General features: G+C 37.9%; 1 long non-coding RNA gene and 2 pseudogenes across 1 annotated transcript; all 3 read right to left on the bottom strand.

Annotated features, from left to right (window-relative positions):
- Window positions 1-3,211: 3,211 nt before the first annotated feature.
- Window positions 3,212-18,406, bottom strand: LOC148354405 (uncharacterized). The gene is made up of 4 exons (XR_015852528.1): window positions 18,292-18,406; window positions 18,003-18,080; window positions 4,315-4,428; window positions 3,212-4,062 (listed from the first exon to the last, which is right to left on the bottom strand). It is a non-coding gene; the product is annotated as an uncharacterized LOC148354405 (long non-coding RNA).
- On the bottom strand, window positions 3,351-3,440 carry LOC148354406 (U2 spliceosomal RNA; annotated as a pseudogene).
- LOC148354407 (U2 spliceosomal RNA) lies at window positions 15,095-15,300 on the bottom strand (annotated as a pseudogene).
- Window positions 18,407-19,555: the final 1,149 nt, after the last annotated feature.

Raw genomic sequence — 19,555 nt, forward strand, 5'->3', positions numbered from 1 at the left:
TAGAGATAATTCAAATTCCACAAATAAAATATTCAGAATCTAGTACAGTAGTCACTCACTGTATTTCAATTTACTTTTCGCAGTGCGAGGCTTTTCATCGGGCATCAACTTGCCTGTGTCTGCCTTTGCGTCAATAACATTACGGTTTAAGTTGAACAGGCATGTTTAACAGCTTGATGAACCAACATTACGCTCGTGCAAATATTTTTTACATTTTAGTTTATTTAAAAGCCACCATCTCGACCTAAAAAAAACACCAAAAGGCCAAACAAGATGCTTTCTACAGCCCACAAAGTTGGACTTTTCCACATCATAAAGGAGGGTAAAAGCATTTTCAGGCCACATTTTGTTTTCCCAATAACGTCCACATGGTGGGGACAAATTATCTCGGGTAAAAAAGTGGATTCAAAGTAGTGCAACACAGCAGCAAGATTGGCTGGTTGGATCCCTTATCCACAGGGTCGTATATGGGCACTGCATTCTGTGGTGTGTCTCGGGCAAGTACAGCCTGGTGGCACCCTCTCCAGTTCAATTTTGAAACTCAAACATTTTTAGTGCAGAAGAAAAAAACAGGTTGTTGGGTCAGGAAATGGAGCGAGTCCGAGACACACCGCTCCCTGCTTCCTGTGCGGAATGGCAAGAATTCCGCGGCATTCGCGAGGATGTCAGAGGAATTTCACAAAGCCGTTTGCTCATTCAGGACCGAAGCAGATATTTATTTTAGTTGGTCCCACACTCTTCTATTCGGGAAGCCTGGATGGAAAACGGCTCAATTGTTGGGAAACGAAAAACAACCATTTTAAATAGAACTAACATTTATAGCATAAGGAGCTGTCATCCCTTGTCCTGAGCAAACAATAAGGCCTAGTTTGTACTCTGTGACCGACTACTATGAAGACCAAGAGAGCAATTCACATTACACGGGACATGTATTCCTGCTTTCCGGCTGCTATTTCTGATTGTTTTAATAAATAACATACTAATATAAATTAAGGAATAAAGCCAAATGTTAACATATCATGTCAAGTCACAATTACGGTACTTGTTTTCTAGCCCGGGCAATTTAAAACGAATTTAACTTCATTAAACATCACGGTAGCGCAGTGGTTAGCGCGTGCGTGGCACAGTTCTGAGGTCATGCCTTCCTGTGCGGAGTTTGCATGTTCTCCCCGTGCTTGCATGGGTTTCCTCCGGGCACTCCAGTTTCCTCCCACATTCAAAAAACATGTATTCTAGGTTAATTGGCCGGCACAAATTTTCCCTAGGTGTGAATGAGCGAGTGAGTTGTCTGTTTGTGTGCCCTGTGACTGGCTGGCAACCAGTTCAGGGTGTCCCCTGCCCACTGCCCGGAGATGGCTGGGATGGGCTCCAGCACCTCTGCGACCCTACGGAGGATAAGCGGGGCAGATAATGGATGGATTTATTCAATTTTTATGCATGTAGTTTGCATGGGTGGGTTCACACTTAAAAATATATCTGAAATTTCATACTTTGTTTTGTTTAAATAGTTAATGGTCAGCACTTATATAGCGTTTTTCAAGTGATTGAAGACCTTAAGAGCTTTAAAATGTGATTCACACTGTTTGCATTTTTGGTTTAATTTCCAATTAGTACTGTATTTCCTTCACAACATATTTTTCATGCATGCAGAAGAGAAGCCCTGTAAAGCCTCTTTGACTAGGAAAAATCCTACCTGAACTTTTATACTTTCTGTTTATGTCAATGGCTTGTTTAGGTCCATGTATTTCATTGTTTAAATAAGTCAAGCCCAAAGTTTGCTTGGGTGCACATGAATATTTGGGCTACTGCAGACTAAAAATTGTTTAAAACTGCCCAATCACTTAAATACTGATACAAGTAAACAATACATCATCAGAAAACCATCGTTTATTTAAAATGCATAATTCATATCAGATCAGCATACTTAATCTTTCCGCACAAAGTAGAAATAAATCATTGTAAACATTAATCTCATGCATGCATTTCACCTTAAACGATACACCACCAATGAATAGAATAATTTGGGCGTGATGCCGCTCCCTTTATGTTGGCTGAATTCATGAGCCATGAAGCGCAAACAACCCACTCCCGGCCACCAGGGGGCGCATGCCGAGAGTGTGGGATGTTTACACTTCATGCAACTCAAAAGGTCTTCGTTCACCTTTCTCCATTGCCCAAAATTTAAGAAATTCCATCCCAGATATTGTGCTCGATTGTTTTCATGCACATGTAGTATTTAAAGAGGTATTGGCATACACTGTGAAAGGACCATGAACAACCAGTTCTTACATTTCTCATGACATTTAACAAAAGCAACAACTCTTTAAACAAAACCTCCGCAAGGTGTGATGAATGTGGTGATAAGGTTGTTAGTACGTACGACACGCCGCTTCCTTCAGTCCTTCTTAAGATCTGTGGTCCTGCGCAGTTTTACACAGTGATGATAAAATCGAGGCAGACATCAAGCGATACTCAATTTTCACAATTTTCAAGTTTTTAGTAGCCGCACCCATCAAAATGGAACTGCCAAGTATCGCTGCATGCAATTGCACATTTTTGTCAGTTTGTCTGGGATTTTAACTTTAGGATTTGCTTTTTTTTGTTTTGACAGTTTGGTATTTAAAAACTCTAAAAAGTATTGGAAAGACAAACAAAATGATTTTTTTCCTTTCTAGGTATTTCATTGTGCTACATTCATTTCTTGTTTTTGTACCTTACCTATTTGTTGTGTATTTTGAGAAAGTTAACAAACCAGCATTAACGCTGATAGAAAAGGACCATGTTATCAGTGACGTCGCGTTAAAAGTCTACTCCAAGTGTTAAATTAACACTGGGTATTTTTTTGTCTACTCAGAAATAGTGTTAATCCAATTCTTCAAGAGTTCAAAGGTAAAACTAGATCAGTGACTATATAGTCATTATCTATGGGTGTTAGAGTAACACTGGTTATTTTACTGTGTAAAATAGAACAGAATGTTTGCAGTTCTTGAGAATCTTGTGATATCATAAAAATTAAATGCATACAGAAATAATATCCAATAAATATTGGCTTCAGTATAATTATTATTATTATCACTGACATATTCTGCAGTGGCACTTACCGTTTTTATTCATGTATAATGTGCATTTTGTGCACCTAAAAATAAACTTAAAAGTTTGTGTGTCCATTACTACATGCAATTTTGTGCAATGACGGGGGTTTAAGGGTTATTGTTCTATCTTCGTTATTCATTATCCGTTATCGGTCAGTTCATAATACGCTACAAAGCCTAGGAGCCGGGACACTTACTCTCAGCCAAAAGGCCAAGCTAAGGTCCTAGCCCTAAAGCCTTGCTGCCATCATTGCGAATGCACCGTTCCCGGAGGTACTGCAATACCGGGCCAATACATGGAGTGGACAGAGCAAGCTCTTATTCCATCTCCGGATTGCAAAAATCAATGATCATACCTCATAGGCTACGATACTGCCAGTCAATAGTACACAAATCTAGATCCACAGAGCAATCGCAAAACATTGTATGCAACAGGAATCGAACCCGGGTCACGGTGGTGAGTGTCTTATCTAATTAAAATACTAGTTTTACTTAAGGTACCAGAGAGGAAGGTTTGAGAAAACTGAGTCATCCTGAAAGATATACATAAACGCAAAAAAAGCAGGATGGGGGAACACATCTTTGGTGTATTTGATAATAATTTGGAGGACATTAAATAAATATGTATTGGGATATGTATAATATATTCAATATATACCAGTAAAACCTAATGTATATACACACCCAAATTGAGTTAAAAATTCAGATTTTTAATGAAAAATTAGAGGTAAGTGTTTTGCCCAAGTGTTTTATAATCATATGAAAATTGTACTCTTAGTCAATGTTTGTTAAATTCAATTTTCTGGCGGCAAATTGTCACTCTGCCGGGCAACATTCTCAACAGCGCTCGCTAATGCTGTGTTAGAGGAGCTTGATAAAGACTAATGTGCTTAACAGTCAAACACTCATTGCAAGAGTCTTACTTGCATCAGCACCATACCACAAAGGCGCTGACAACCATCTCGCGACCCTGGAAGAGAGACGTGATGTAAGCCAGAGTTGAATAAATAATCCAATCCTTTGTTTGGGCCACATTAAATACACTTATCCAATCAACCCGTGAAGTAAGTGTGGTATGGATGTCCAAAAGCTGATACTAGCAGGTGGCTGCTGCAAACATCCGACTGAAAGCCCCAAGACCCAACACCAGCTTCCAGTCAAGGATGTTTACAGTAGCCTGAACTGCCAAATAACCCCATAAAGCTTGAAAAAATATATTTACCGGACAAATCAAATGATCAAAATAGAATTGTTTAAAGCAACACTTTTCCTGAGGTACAAGGGGCCACTGGCGCGAGGCTGATTCTCCCTTGACGTCTTGCAGTGGATAAGAAGCCTGAAAACAAAAACAAAAATCGTTTTTTTTTCTTGGACAGGGAACAAACTTAAATACAGATGTCACCTTTCAAAACATAAGATCAATTTCATTTCATTTAACTCTGTTTCAAGTACCCTGACTTTTACCTTGAAACATAGATTTTTTGGGTTTGTTCACTTTTCCACGAGTAAACAAAAAAAAAATACATTTTTATAATTTTAGTCCAACACAGGGGTTTCCAAACTATTTTTCACAAGGGTCCACAAACAAGAAAAAAATATATAAGGACACAGGGGTAACTATTGTTTATTTACCCATTTTCCAGGCACACCAGAACCCATGCCTTATTATTTTGTTTCGATGGGACTGCTTGCACGCATTGAGTGTGTTCGTGAGTCACAAAAGCAAGTTTTGTGTTTTGGGAAGGTGAAAATAAAAATGTTGATGGAACTAATGAATTCAATTATCTTTATTGACATTGATAACGTTGTGAACGATGCTTGCAATGAGATTAGATGAGGCATTTAAGGATAAGCTTGTAGATTTAACAGATAATATTAAGATGAAAGAATGTCAGGATAAATAGTCAAAAAAACTAGCCTAGGTTGTAATGAAATGTAGTGCAAAAACATGCAGCAGCACCCAAAATTCCCGAATAAATCAATTAACAAAATATAAATACCCATTTTTTAATGCAACTGATGACGTTACACAAAATTCTAGAGCACATCAAACCCCAAAATAAATGCAAAGTTAACAGGACCCTCTTAGCAATCACATGGGCTGCACATGCCAAAAATATTCATAATGACAGCGTAGATGGAATGTCCTCTTTGGGATATTTAATCGGCTTAGACCTTTTTCAGCGAGTCGATGCCTTTGATTTCTAAAGATTCATGTACTTTCTCGAAGTTTGGCATTGCGTTGTAGGTTTTTTCCTCTTTGAATGTAATTTCTGCTTTATGGTTGTTTTTCACCCGCAACGATTCTTGGACTTTGTGGAACTAGGAGTACTTTGGCCTAGTAACTCCCTCAATGAGCCTTTCACAAATAAGTTGATTTCTCCCATGAATTTTCACATTGTTTTCTGTCTCTACGGCAATTGTATCTATACATATAACATGTACTCCCGTACTTTTGGTGAGCAACATACATAGAAAGACGACACAGAAAAGGTGCACACTTCTGGAGTAAGAAGGAAACAATTATTTATGAAATTTGGTGAGTAAAATGTATACAATTATGATTTAATAAACACATAGAATCCTAAATGCAGAAGATTCTCCGTTTGAGGAGAATCTGCAACAACAATCTTTCCTTTCATGCATGTTAAATTGATTCAGAAACCGGAATTTTGACCTTAACCTTAATATTGCCTGCATTTCAACTTCGTCGATGTTGTCCAGTAAGCATCCTGTTAACATGTGACATTCCACAGCCTTAACCCCCATTCCACACACATACACATGTTTACCATATAAACACTTCTCAGCTTTTGTTTAGCCATCACACACACTCCCAACAGCTCAACAATCACACGCAGGCACCCACAAAACACAATTAGATTCCAAATGCAAATGAGAGTAAAGAACTCTCCGATGTACCTAGTTTAACCTTTACTCAAACGCACGTACAAATGCCCAAAAAAGGTTCTTTTCTCTTCTTCAGACCCAGTTTAACACGTCTACCGTTAACACTTAGAGAGTCATCTCTACCTCTACCTGTGACGCAACTTTGCAGATTTGAAATTCTAACTGTAGAAATGAAAACATTGGCATCAATGTTCTCTTCGTCACCACATAATTGAATTTCAAATATATTCAACACAACTTGTCAGGCTGGTATATGTTAAGATTGTTTGACATTCCCTTCAAGAAGAAGGACGCCTCTCGTCTCAATAAACTGGCTAGGAAAGCGAGCTCTGTTGTGGGCAAAGAGCTGGACAGCCTAACAACAGTAGCTGAGAGACGGGCACTGGAAAAGCTGCGGTCAATCATGGACAATCCATCGCATCCACTACACAGCATTATCTCCAGACAGAAGAGCAGTTTCAGCGACAGACTGCTGTCACTGTCTTGTACTACGGACAGACTGAAGAGATCTTTTCTTCCTCATGCCTTGAGGCTCTTTAACTCTACCCGGCAGAGTAAAAGCCCACATTAAACCACACCACCTACATTGCATATTACCAAATTTTATTGCAATATGTATTCTGTGTAGCACTATTTAGATATTCTATATAACACGCTACAGTGGGCATTTGCACGTCACACTGGGTATTTGTATATTGTATTCTTTTTGCTTTATTATTGTATTGTTCTCAGCTCAGGGATGCTGCTGGAAATGTGGATTTCCCTCCGGGGATGAATAAAGTATCTATCTATCTATCTTTTTTTTTCTATCACCCGCCTGACTGCTTTTTGTCTGTCATCGCTCCCCTTTCTGCAAGACACAATATGATGGGATGCCATATTTCTCAATTTTGACCGATCACATGCAAACTTCTTTGGAGTCCATTATAAATAAGACCAGCTTTCAAAAAGAAGGATGATTTTACTCACTTCCAAAAAGATGCAGCTTAAAGTTTTTTTTTTGTTTTTTTTTTACAATTTGACATAATTGCTGAATATTGGCAAAGAAATCTCTTATTCGGATTACTAAAAATCCAAATAACCTCCAAATTCTAGTTCATATAAATTAAATCCGTACTACAGTATCCTAATAAAATGGCGCAATTGTGGTCATTGGCGAACATGAACACAAAAACATATATAGCGTACTTATTTGCGTATAACACACACTACTTGTGTTTAACGCACACCCTAAACCTTTGATCAAAAATCGGTATACAATTCAGTTTCACTTTTTCTCAGCTCAAATTAAGCATTGTAAGATACACACATCAAATACTTGTGGCCATGATTAAAATAATTTATTGACAACGTAAACTATCAACACAATACCAAGATAACATTTACAATCCATTTATTTAATATCCTTCGAAGTCCGATTCATCATCAGCTGCACTGAAAGGTTTTGTCCCTTGTCGTGCTTTTCTACGTTTACGTACATCTTTCAGGATAACTTTCATTTTTTTTCTATTATCTAGGATCTGTCTCTGATACTTTGACTCAAAATAGTGTGATAATGGGACAAAATCGTATGCCTTTTAGTATGTTATCTATCACTGGTTAGGATTCTGCGCTCCCACTCCTGCAACCCGGGTTCTCTTTCAGTTGCAACCCATGTTTTGCAATTGTGGTTAGTGATATCATACGGCGATGTAGTACCGTAAAACCTCGTGTAAACCGAGTACCCAATCTTTTACGATTTTTATTTTTTAGGTTAAAAAAGGTGCGTTATGCACGACCAAATACGGTATATTTTTGGAGCAAGTTGAAAAGAAATGACTTTTGTTTATTGTCAAAGGTTAAAGGTGGGAGCAGAAATGACATCTGTTTGCTTATTTTTTTTCAGTTGAGCACAAGGACCAAATAATTATCACTAAACTACCCACATACATTTCTTGGCAATTAAATTTTGACTTTAATTTGGATGTGAAGAAATTTCGACATTAACCAGAATATAGCTGAATGATGATGATGAAATAATTTCATCATGCCAATTAAAAGAAAAGGAAAAAAAGAAAAAGAAAATCTGGAATCAATACTAGTCTGTTGTCTGGGCTACCGTGCACCCACTAATCTAAACACAGCATTCTATGAAATAGTTCAGTTTTCTGGAATACGAGTTCAAATAAATACAAACCAAATCAAACTTGCTCAGTGAGCAGCCAATCACAGATGAGCTTTTAAAAAATGTAGCCTTCTACCCAAGGGCAATACCAGTATTACTCGACAGAAGATGGTAAAATTACTATGTCACAAGATGGATAAGTAGAAGTGTACAACAGGCTATTGATATACTCTCACATGGATAAACAGAATGGACACCGTACAACACTTCAGGAGAAAACCCTCTCTCTTCCTTACTCTCTCTCACAAGCACATGTGAACAAAGCAAACTTTATCAGAACATTGGATTCCTGCATTCCTCAGATTCCTGGCAACCAGCTAATTCTGAATGAGAGGGGCAACAAAAGAGACTGAAAGAGCGAGAAAATGAGGAGATAAAACAGAAGAGGGCCTACCGAGAAGGAAGAAACTTCAAAAAAACGACAGGTGTTTCTACTAACTGTGACATAATTGAGTGGTGTTTGTGTATGAAAAAAATAAATGATAGGTCTGTTTTTTTTCTAACTGTTTTGCATTAAAAGAAAACCAGGTTGACTATATTATTCCAAATGTTCCAAATACGGATTAAAACAGAGGAATGAAAAACTTTTACGGACACAAAAACATATTCAGGAACCACTAAACTATTGCAACAGGGGCTACAACAGATGCCCATCTTTAATAGTCGACTAGTCACTAACTATTGAAACAACTAGATGAACAAACGTAATCTTATTCCTTTTTTCCTACATTTAGCATTAAGTTGATATAATTATCTGGCAAATTTTATTAACAAAAGAAAAATCCATCTTATTAAACATAATGCAGATTCATACAATTTTTTTAATATAAATCTAAAACCAATTATGTGCAGTGCTCGGTCAGAAGAGAGGTAAATCCATAAATAAACCACTGTCCATGTTTCACAGATGGACAAATAAATAAGAAATTAAAATCAAGAAAAAAAATGTCATCCTTGTAAAACAAGAACAGGCTCATTAAGAGCAGTAGAACAATAAATACAACAAATTTTATGTGCATTTTGTGAAGTTCACCCGGTGGTCAACTCCAATGTCTGTTACAAAAGAACTTAACGATTCTCAACAAATCGAAATCTAAGTGTTTACAACAGACATTTTTCATTTTCAAAGTTTAACAATTACCGTTTGTTCTTTGAACTGCATGCATTTAATTTCAAATACGTTTGTAAGGCTTTTTAGTGTGGCATAAAGCTTAAGATCTTTTTTCTCGTGAAAAATACACAAACAAAATGTACAATGCATGTCATCAAAACTATATAGGCTTGAATGTTACTTACATCTTACAGAAGCAAGTCAGACTTAGTTACGTTCAACTGTTCGGCTGTTATCTATAAATGTTCGTGTATCACCGAGGTACTGCCATTGTTATTGTTATTGTACAGTGACTTGTTTACCTGACTGCACATTTTGCACATCTGGTTAGCTGCTCCTCTTGCACTCTTTGCACTACTGTACAATACTCATAGCTATAATATTTAGTATATTATTAGTATTTCAATACTTCAACTTCATAAACATTTTATTTATATCTGTACATTCAAGGAAACTGCGGGTCAGATGTATCGACATTTCGTTCTGTATACACGTGTACAAGAATGACAATAAAGTATATCTGAATCTGAATGATATGCAATGTCTACGTTCCAAATTTTGCAAGAATTCTCTTTTTTGCCAAATCCAGGCTAAAATGCTTCCAAACTTTAGAAGTTTTGGTACGCGCGTTAATTTTGTCGTCATCATTTCTGTATGTTACCACCGATACAGAGATACTAATGCACATGAGTGACTCTCAGCAGGGACGATATCAATGTAAAGAGGGCTCGCTCTGTTGGAAAAACGCGTCTGGCGGCAATAGACAATAGATTTAATTGTCGACTATATCCATTATTGATTTTTGTCGACAACGTTGGGTAATTCTTGCAGCCCTAATTGCAACCAGTACTAAGTTTGAACAATGGCTAGGTTCACTCATGATAAACTTAGCACTTTCCTTTTGTACGGGAAAAATGTAGAATACAAAGTGCGTCGCTTATCAGCCGACATTCACGCTGGATCACGCACGGCAAAGTGGCACTTAACAGTTCACACACGTCGGACGTGTACACTGTTGCCATTCTTCCTCACCATTGTTATAGAAGTTGCAATAGTGATATTGCTCAATATTGTGATAACCGCCTGAAAACAACAGATAAACAGCAGAGCCTTTGCTTAAACCTCACAAAGCACACAGTGGCTGTCAAAAAGCTTTTTGTCTTGCACTCTTTGTCTTGCCATGCTTTTCACAAATACAAGGAATTCGGTCAGTTAAAGAGGCAGTGCAAACCATAAGGGAAAAAAATATATACACTCGTACATACATACATGTTTTCACTAATACATTTGTGACTGCTTGAGCCCCCCTAAATTGTGGGATTGACACTCTGTCATCCCTGCTTTGTGTTATTAATTCAAGAAAATAAATCATAAATGCTCAATACAGTATATAGTACACTTTGGTATGCTTTAGGGGGCGGCGCAGCACGGCAGCTCAGTGGAATGTGCGTAGGCAGCACAGTTCTGATGTCATGGGTTTAATCCAGGTACCAAACTTCCTGCATGTCATGTTAATTGACCGTTCCAAATTGTCCCTAGGTTTGAATGAGCGAGTGAATTGTCTGTCCTTGTGTGCCCTGCAATTGGCTGGCAACCAGTTCACGGTGTCCCCTGCCCACTGCCCAAAGATAGCTGGGATGGGCTCCAGCACCCCCGCGACCCTCCTGATGATAAGCGGTATGGATAATGGATGGCTATACCTTAGACTTGCAACTGAAATGGTGGTTGAATGGATGCAGTAAAAGGTAATAAGTGATCAATATTGTTCTGTCTTCTTCTCTATCACCTAATGCTTCTCGACATTACCTTATGGTTAACCACATGGTTGAACATATATCCTCCCGGTCAAGTAAGGTCATGTTGATTTATATAGCCCTTAATCACAAGTCTCAAAGGGCAGTACATACTACCATTACACCATCCCCTGAGTAACAAACACATGAATTATAGTCTCACCATTAGGCTGGGACAGCATACGACACATTTTTGCAATCTGGCAGAGATGGAAAAAAGCTGTTCTAGTAATATTCTTAACGTGTAACAGGAAAGACGGATTAGGGTCAAATGTGACACATAAATTTTTGACCGAGTCACTCTGGGTGATATTACATTTGTCAATGTTCAGAGCAGTGTTAGAGAACAAGTCACAGCATTTAAATGGACAAATAATTAACAAATTCAGTCTTTTCAGGTTGTGGCGGAAGAAGTGACATCCAGATTTTTATCTCAGAGAGGCAGGCCAGCAATTTCCACAATTTTAGTGGGGCAGGTTACTCCATTGCAAGATACAACTGAGTGTCATCTGCATAGATGTGGAACGTGTTATTATACTTGCTACTAATATCACCTATGGAAGCCTGTAAATGCTGAAAAGAAGGGGGCCAAGTACTGAACCCTGCGGAACACCACAGGTAATCCTAAAGTGCTCAGAGGTCATATCACCCTATCTAACACAATGCGTCCTCTCTGAAATATAGGAACTGAACCATGAGAGGACAGTTCCTGAGAGAACATTTCATTTTTTCAACCATTTTAGTAAGATAGTATGGTTCACAGGGTCAAAGACAGCACTGAGATCCGGCAGCACCAACAGTGATGAGGCACCGAAGTCCATTGCCAGGAGAAGATCGTTGGTTACTTTAACCAGGACTGTTTCAGGAGAGTGATTAGCCGTGAAACCTGACTGCATAAAGTCAAAACGATTATTCTCTGACATAAAATCAATCAGCTGCTGTGCCACAACTTTTTCAAGTACTTTAGAAAGAAACGGTCTTTTTCCCCTTTTTTTGGCACCTTCTGCATACCAGTACACTGATAATCTATGATGATCTATGCTGTATCGTATGTCTAATTTTGATTTTTATAAGATTTCACACCTTTTAGCATTCACACAAAGGTGTACTTGATATTTTACGATATAGTACCAATCAAGCACTAGGTCCATAACCAGACATTTATTTGAAAAGCTTAGTTGTCTGATATGCTAACTTTTCAAAGGTCAACCAACACATTGCACTAGTTTATTTTACACACAGCTGTTACACCTCACAGTTCAGTATAAACCACACCAAGTTGTAAAGAAACTGTTCAAACAAGTGTAGCTGAATGATGGTGGTCGCATGTACCTACATCTCTATAAAAGAGGCAACTGTCTGCTTCCAAAAAGGCTGCAGTAGTCATGCTGTGTTAAAATACTTGTTGAATGCCATTATAATACATACAACACATTATAATATACAGTATCAAAACGTGAAGACAGACATTGTTTATTGGTGCCGATACCAGCCTTCGATTTAATAGATTTGAGGACAGGCTGCATTAGAGACAATACTCTAAATGGTAAAGTGTAATAATTCACGACTAAAGGTCGTAGTAGAGTAGAAAGGAGCTGAACCGTGTGCACTAGAAGAAGACACAGTATGGAAAGCCTAAGCATACCACTTTGCAAAATTCAGAAGCCTGATTACATATTTTGTTGAATGAGGAGGGATGAATTTCAGAAAGGACATGAAAAAAAAATCAGGTAACATTATTTGTATAGCCCTTAATCACAAAAATTCTCAAAAAGCTGCACAGACAACTATTACAAACAACATTCCCTAAACTAAAGCCTACATGAGAGAAAGGAAAAGCAAAAGAAAGCTGGATACACCCAAAGCGTGGCTTTACCCATAGTGGCTAGAGAAGGAAACCGTGGGGAAAAAAATTGGGAGGCTTTATTATTAGAAATAATTATTATTATTTCTAATCCTTTGAGCCTTGAACAACATCTATGAAAAATTACATGGGTTTTTGCCTGTTATTTGAACAAATAGTGTTTTATTCAAATGAATGAGACATTTTACACCATTGGGGGGGGTCACTGTATAATACACACAGAGGCTTTTAAAAGAACTTCCTTACATTTGAAACTACTGTATTATTTCATATGTGATTATTGATAGAGTTTATGTGTTTGTAAAACAACCAAATAGACAGACTGTCACCTTTGTTGGAAACACAGCTACATTTTTTTTTAACAATGAGTTAATTGGTAACTTGTGTACTTGGGATTCTTGTAGAGTCACGCAGAACCTCCATTTGGTTAGTTACAGCTCCGTTTAGTGGGTTTTACATTTACAGGCTTCCTGAAAGGGCCTTGATGTCAACAGCATGACTTTCCACACTTAAGCCTGGGGGACTTCAAGAGCATCATGACTCCCAATAAAATTTTCATCATCTTTAAGAAGTAAAAACATGATAAAAAAACAGTAAAATTGACAGCACTAACATGTACATTTTTGTTACATGTATTGTTTCATGTGACATTTATGTTTATATAACTTCCACACAAAGACTGGTTTTAAAGAAAAATTAATTAAAACAGTCTACATCTTCTTTAAAAAATCTGGAACCAGAAATTGTATTAAATAGGTTTCTGTAAAAAGTTTTATTCTTTATCACGGAAAAAATCCATTCCTTCCTTCACTCCGCTTCCTATCCCAAACAACTTGACCTTGTACATAAGTCCATGTCAGCAATTTAACAGTCCACCGGATATTTCAAACAGCTTTCTTAATACTAACAGAGCTGATGATCTGTGAAACCAGAAATTTGATTATTAACACTGTTGACTGTTGGAGAGTAACAACGCAGGTTAATGTTCTTTCAAAATCCGTTGGGTAACTTGGAAGAAAAGAATGTCCTCTGCGTTTCTGAACACTTAATATTAGAACATGAAATCAAAAAGTTTGTACAAATTATGGTGAAAGCAGGTTTGGTATTAGTAAAGTAAATAGTAACATGGCGGTGCATAAAAGCAAAACTGGAGTTGCAAGGCATTTTGCATGAACAAATATATCCATCCATCCATTATCTGCACCGCTTATTCTCAATAGGGTCGCGGGGGTGCTGGAGTCCATCCCAGCTATCTTCGGGCAATGGGCAGGGGACACCCTGAACTGGTTGCCAGTCACAGGGCACACAGAGACAGACAACTCACCCGCTCATTCACACCTAGGGACAATTTGGACCGGCCAATTAACCTGACATGCATGTTTTGGGAATATGGGAGGAAACCGGAGGAAACCCACACAAGCACGGGGAGAACATGCAAACTCCACACAGTAGGGTTCGATGAACTCAGAGAGTGAAAAAAATTACCAATTTCAGTTCACAATTGCAATTCACGTAAATGCTTAATTTAAAATATCTCTTGATTGACTTTAACATGACTTCCAACTTTTTTCAACGTACCTGCATGCGTCCAACTGCAGACTGCTAGCTTTATTACATAATATTGTAAAGCATATTTACCAAGGCCTTAAGGTAAGAGTTACTAACGTACGCAAAGAGCAATTCAGGTACTAAATGCTCTGGGCCGTGACTATGTTATCTAAGGATACTGTGTACAAAATGAAGTCTGGTAAAAGAAAAATCAACAGTTGCAAAAAATATTTTATGCATTATATTCCACACAAGATTATAATAGTCATTCGTAATCTATTTTTATGTATTAGGCGCACTGGACTATAAGGCGCATGAAAATAAAGCTGCAGTATGAACCAGCATATTTATTCGTGCATTAATGCAATGATTGATCAGTCAAAAAATGGCACTGACCGTACCGCAAAAGACTATTCAACGGGAATCGAACTCGGGTCAAAGCAGTGAGGGGTTTTGGGGTTTTTAAGGGTTATTGTTCTATCTTCGTTATTCATTATCCATTATCCGTTATCGGTCAGTTCATAATACGCTACAAAGCCTAGGAGCCGGTACACTTACTCTCAGCCAAAAGGCCAAGCTAAGGTCCTAGCCCTAAAGCCTTGCTGCGATCATTGCGAATGCACCGTTCCCGGAGGTACTGCAATACCGGGCCGATGCGTGGAGTGGACAGAGCAAGCTCTTATTCCATCTCCGGATTGCAAAAATCAAAGCTAGCATAAGTTGGCATCATTTCCTGTGGCGTGTGTTGAGCAAGTACAGCCTGTCCGTTATAGTACACAAATTCAGAACCACAGTTGGGTCAAAGCAGTGAGAGCGCTGAAAATTAACTACAACACCACTAGTGAAACAGATGACAAACAAAAAGACATTCCATTTTATCTCATCATCCCAATATTTTTACTCAGGGTGCCAGAAACGAATGTTAAAGAATGGAGAAAACGGAAAGTTGTCCTGAAATATATGCGTAATGTAAACAAAAATAACTCTTTGGTGTAGCTGATGAATCAGACTTCTATCTTTCAGGACGAGTTTCTGTTTCGTCCATTCTGTAATATTTGTCTCTGGCACCGTCAGTAAAAATAGTGTGATAATGACATTAAATCTAATGCCTTGTTGTATGTCTTCAGTATAATTGGTGGTCGAATGGTTAACTGTCAGCACTTGATGACACCTGATTATCCGATGTCCGGGTTACTCAGATCCCCTGAGCTTAAGATGGAATAAGAGCTTGCTCTGTCCACTCCACGCATCGGCCCGGTATTGCAGTACCTCCGGGAACGGTGCATTCGCAATGATCGCAGCAAGGTTTTAGGGCTGGGACCTTAGCTTGGCCTTTTGGCTGAGAGTAAGTGTCCCGGCTCCTAGGCTTTGTAGCGTATTATGAACTGACCGATAACGGATAATGGATAATGAATAACGAAGATAGAATAATAACCCTTAAAAACCCCTCTCCATGGCAAACCGGGTTCAATTCTTGTTGCATAGATTGATTAATTATTTTTTCAGGGATTTTTAGTTTGATCGATACGCTCGTATACCAAAAACTTCATGTAGTAACCAACCGTATATCACGGTATATAAGGCGCACTTTCACATTTTTGGCCAATTTGGGGTTTTTAGGTATGATCTGTAGTCCGGAAAACACGGTAGAATGTGTACACCATTCTTCAATTTGACTTCTATCTGAACATGTTCCGACTGTGCTTATCACTTATAGCATTTTTAGGCTGTGACTACGTCAACTGAAATAGAATTCACCTCGCTACCCTTTTCATTCTCGCTGGAAATTGCACTCTGGGATGGGCTGAGAATTCAGGAAGTGACTCTTGTCATCTCCAAGGCAACGCTGAGGTCAACTCAGCAAGGCCGGAGACCCCTCCTCAAACATTGAGGCCCCTGAGCTCCGGATCAACACAAACAACCCAGTGCATGCATTACTTCTGTTTTCCTTATATTTATCTTTTACTTCTTTATTTTTATCTCTGCACAATGTTGCAGGCTATTGTCATTGCACTATTTTTTTTATTGGACACTTTTTCTGGTGCTCTTACAACTTAAGTCAATATGCAAGCACTACCTTGTGAATTTATATTGTATTTATTTTCATTTCTGCACAATATTGCTGCTAATACCATTGCACTATTTTTTTGTCTAACGGAAAACTTAGGCCAGTGTACAAGCACTACCTTGTGAGTACAGTATTGCCTATCTATCCTAATATTCTTGAATATTGTTTTTTCAATCTTTCACGTCTTGCATTACATTTTGATCCTGAAATACCACAAGGAGTCTTGTTCTTTACAAAGTACAGTACATTGTTATCTATAACCATAAAAACAATATTATTCTATTCTATTTTATTGAATGGGCTTTAGTCAGATGTTTTGGTGATATTTAATAACCTAAACTACCCTATCTATTAGGAATAACACACTTAACCACACAAACATAAAAATAATAAAAGTTTGGGCGCGTGTTCAATACAAGGTAGTATATTAGTATATTTTCACCACAATTGCTAATCAAAGGATGCAATTGTAATCGAACCTGGGTTGCGGCGGTAAGAGCCTCAAATCCTAACCACTAGACCACTCGTGATATAAATGATCTAATTATCACACTTTTATGAGTCTCGGTGCTGGCGATGAATGTTAGAGAATGGAGAAAACAAAAGGTTGTCCTGAAATATATAAATAAAAGCAAAAAAAGCAAAACGAGGGAAACAACTCTTTGGTGTATCTGATGATAAATTGGACTTTCAATGAATGCATCGTAAATTTTATGTTGGTATTGTTTTCTTGTCAATGATTCATTTTAATCATGGCTGCATGCATTCAACATTTGTCACATACGATGCTTGGTTTTAGATGAGATAAAGTCAAATATTTAACACCGATTTCCATCAAGAATTAACAGATGTGCGTCATACATGAATAAATATGGTAAGAGGATATACAAGCACTACCTTTTGAATTTATATTGTATTTCTTTCTTATTTTCGCTGCTAATGTCATTGCACTATTTTCACTATTTTTCCGATTAGTTTACAACCTAGTGCGTGAACGGCCCATTTTGTGAATGCTACTCGTAAAAAAATATATATTTTTAATTTTTTTTCAAGTCTTGTATTGGATGCTTGCTACATTTGTGAAATATCCCTGCAGTAGTATTTCCATTATCTTTGACAATAAAGACAATTAGATTCAATTGAGAGGGCTTTATTCTAAACTAGTTCCAAAATGTTGACGTTTTTTTGATCCTTTAAACAAAGTCACACTTTGATAATCTTCAACCAAAGCAGAGAGGGAGAACATATACATCCTAAATTGAAGTTGTCATTAATATTTTGTTATTTCACGCGTTATTGACAAAGAATAAGAATTATTTAAGGTCATTTCAAAACACTAAAAGTTGTCCAAAATGAATGCACTTAGTCGGACATTTGAAAAGACAAAAATTTTGAAAGAAAATGATTGTTTTCATTAGTTTGGTCGAAATTCCGGAGGAAACGTTCACTCACCAAACATACTTGACCTCCGACAACAGCTGGGACTCGAGAAGCAGCTTCGCTTCACATGATGCTTTGTAGTCGACATTCCTTAAAAATAACCAAATTGAAGGAATGAATAATAACAATAAATAATAATTGTTATAAACGCCATTAGGGGGCAAAAGCGAACTTCAGTGTTCCGTCAGAATCTGTCGGTCACTAAGTTGCCCTTCAGCACTCCGTCGTTCAAGGATGAACTGTCTTTTTAAATTCAGTTGAACGTAAATATACTTTATAACGATTTTTCATCACGTCTTACCCCGCAGCAACTTCTTAAAGGAATTCGTTGGGTCCAAACTGACGAAAATGTTTGTTGTTGCGAGGGTGGACGGAGTCCTGCCCCTTCTTTCCTGCCGGTGTCTCGTCGTTAGCCTTCTTTGCACCATTAGCGTGTTAGCCTCAAAGCTATTCAGCTTCCGGTTATGATAACTGCTTTCAAAATAAAAGAAAACACTTTTATTTTTACAACATCCGTCAAATTTGTCAGGATTTAAGCTGTTATTTCATAAAATTACTAAATACCTATGCAGTGTTCATTTTACCTGTGAAAAGTGATGGGTCCCGGGGACTTGCATGCTCAAAAATCTATGTGTCCCAACAGAGATCTATGGGTCCCCAAAATTTAGTGTAATCGGGTTGAAATTTTAAATCGGCGACAAATATATAATACAAATCCATATACTCATTCAGTTTTAATCAACACAGTTTATTGGTAATACAAATCACTTATCACTTCAAGATTTTTCAGTTCACGATATTGTACACTATACAAAATAATATTGCTGAAATATTTATATATCCATGCAGTTTTAATCATCACAGTTAATTGGTAATACAAAGCAGTTATCCTTTCAAATTTTTCAGTTCATATATTCTTCGTGGTTTGCTGTCCCGCCATAGTTGTAATGCCTTCTCAAGGTCCAGTCCATTATCATCCTCCTCATAGCGTAACCAGGAATACAGTTTAGTCCATTTGGGCAGAAAAGTCCTTTTCTTGCTGGAGTATTCTTTTGTTTATTTTCTTTCGTCGAATCGTTCACTTCAACACACGTATTTTCCTTGCCTTCGCAGTCTTCCGAAGAATTTCTCCGCAGTTTTTTCGTGACGGAATTATTGCCGTTGTTACCACTTTCTGTGTTATGTTTCGACTTATTACCGACACTGAAGAAATTACCAATTGTTTGTTGATTTGCACCAACTGTTGTTTCGGAGGCATACTTCTCTTTCACTCGACAACCGCCACAACAATGACGTCATCTCGAAGCAATGAGATCTCGTTTGCCGAGATCGGCGCGAGACCAAAACAACAATGGCAGATGGCGGATCTGCCTGACGAAAAGTTTGGAGTGCGGTAAATCTTTGTTAAAAAAAAAAGTAACTGGGTAATAATGACAATTTGGTGTCAAAAATGTTGCGTCCCAGGGATGCACGTTGATTCGACCCAATGCGTCCCCAGCAAAAATGATGCGTATAGGACACAAGGAAGTGGGCAAACGAGAACACTGAAAATGTAGTGCAGAAGA

This window comes from Urocampus carinirostris, chromosome 13 (assembly GCF_059441175.1).
Source record: "Urocampus carinirostris isolate Australia breed hairy pipefish chromosome 13, RoL_Ucar_1.0, whole genome shotgun sequence".
NCBI classification, from domain to species: Eukaryota; Metazoa; Chordata; class Actinopteri; order Syngnathiformes; family Syngnathidae; genus Urocampus; species Urocampus carinirostris.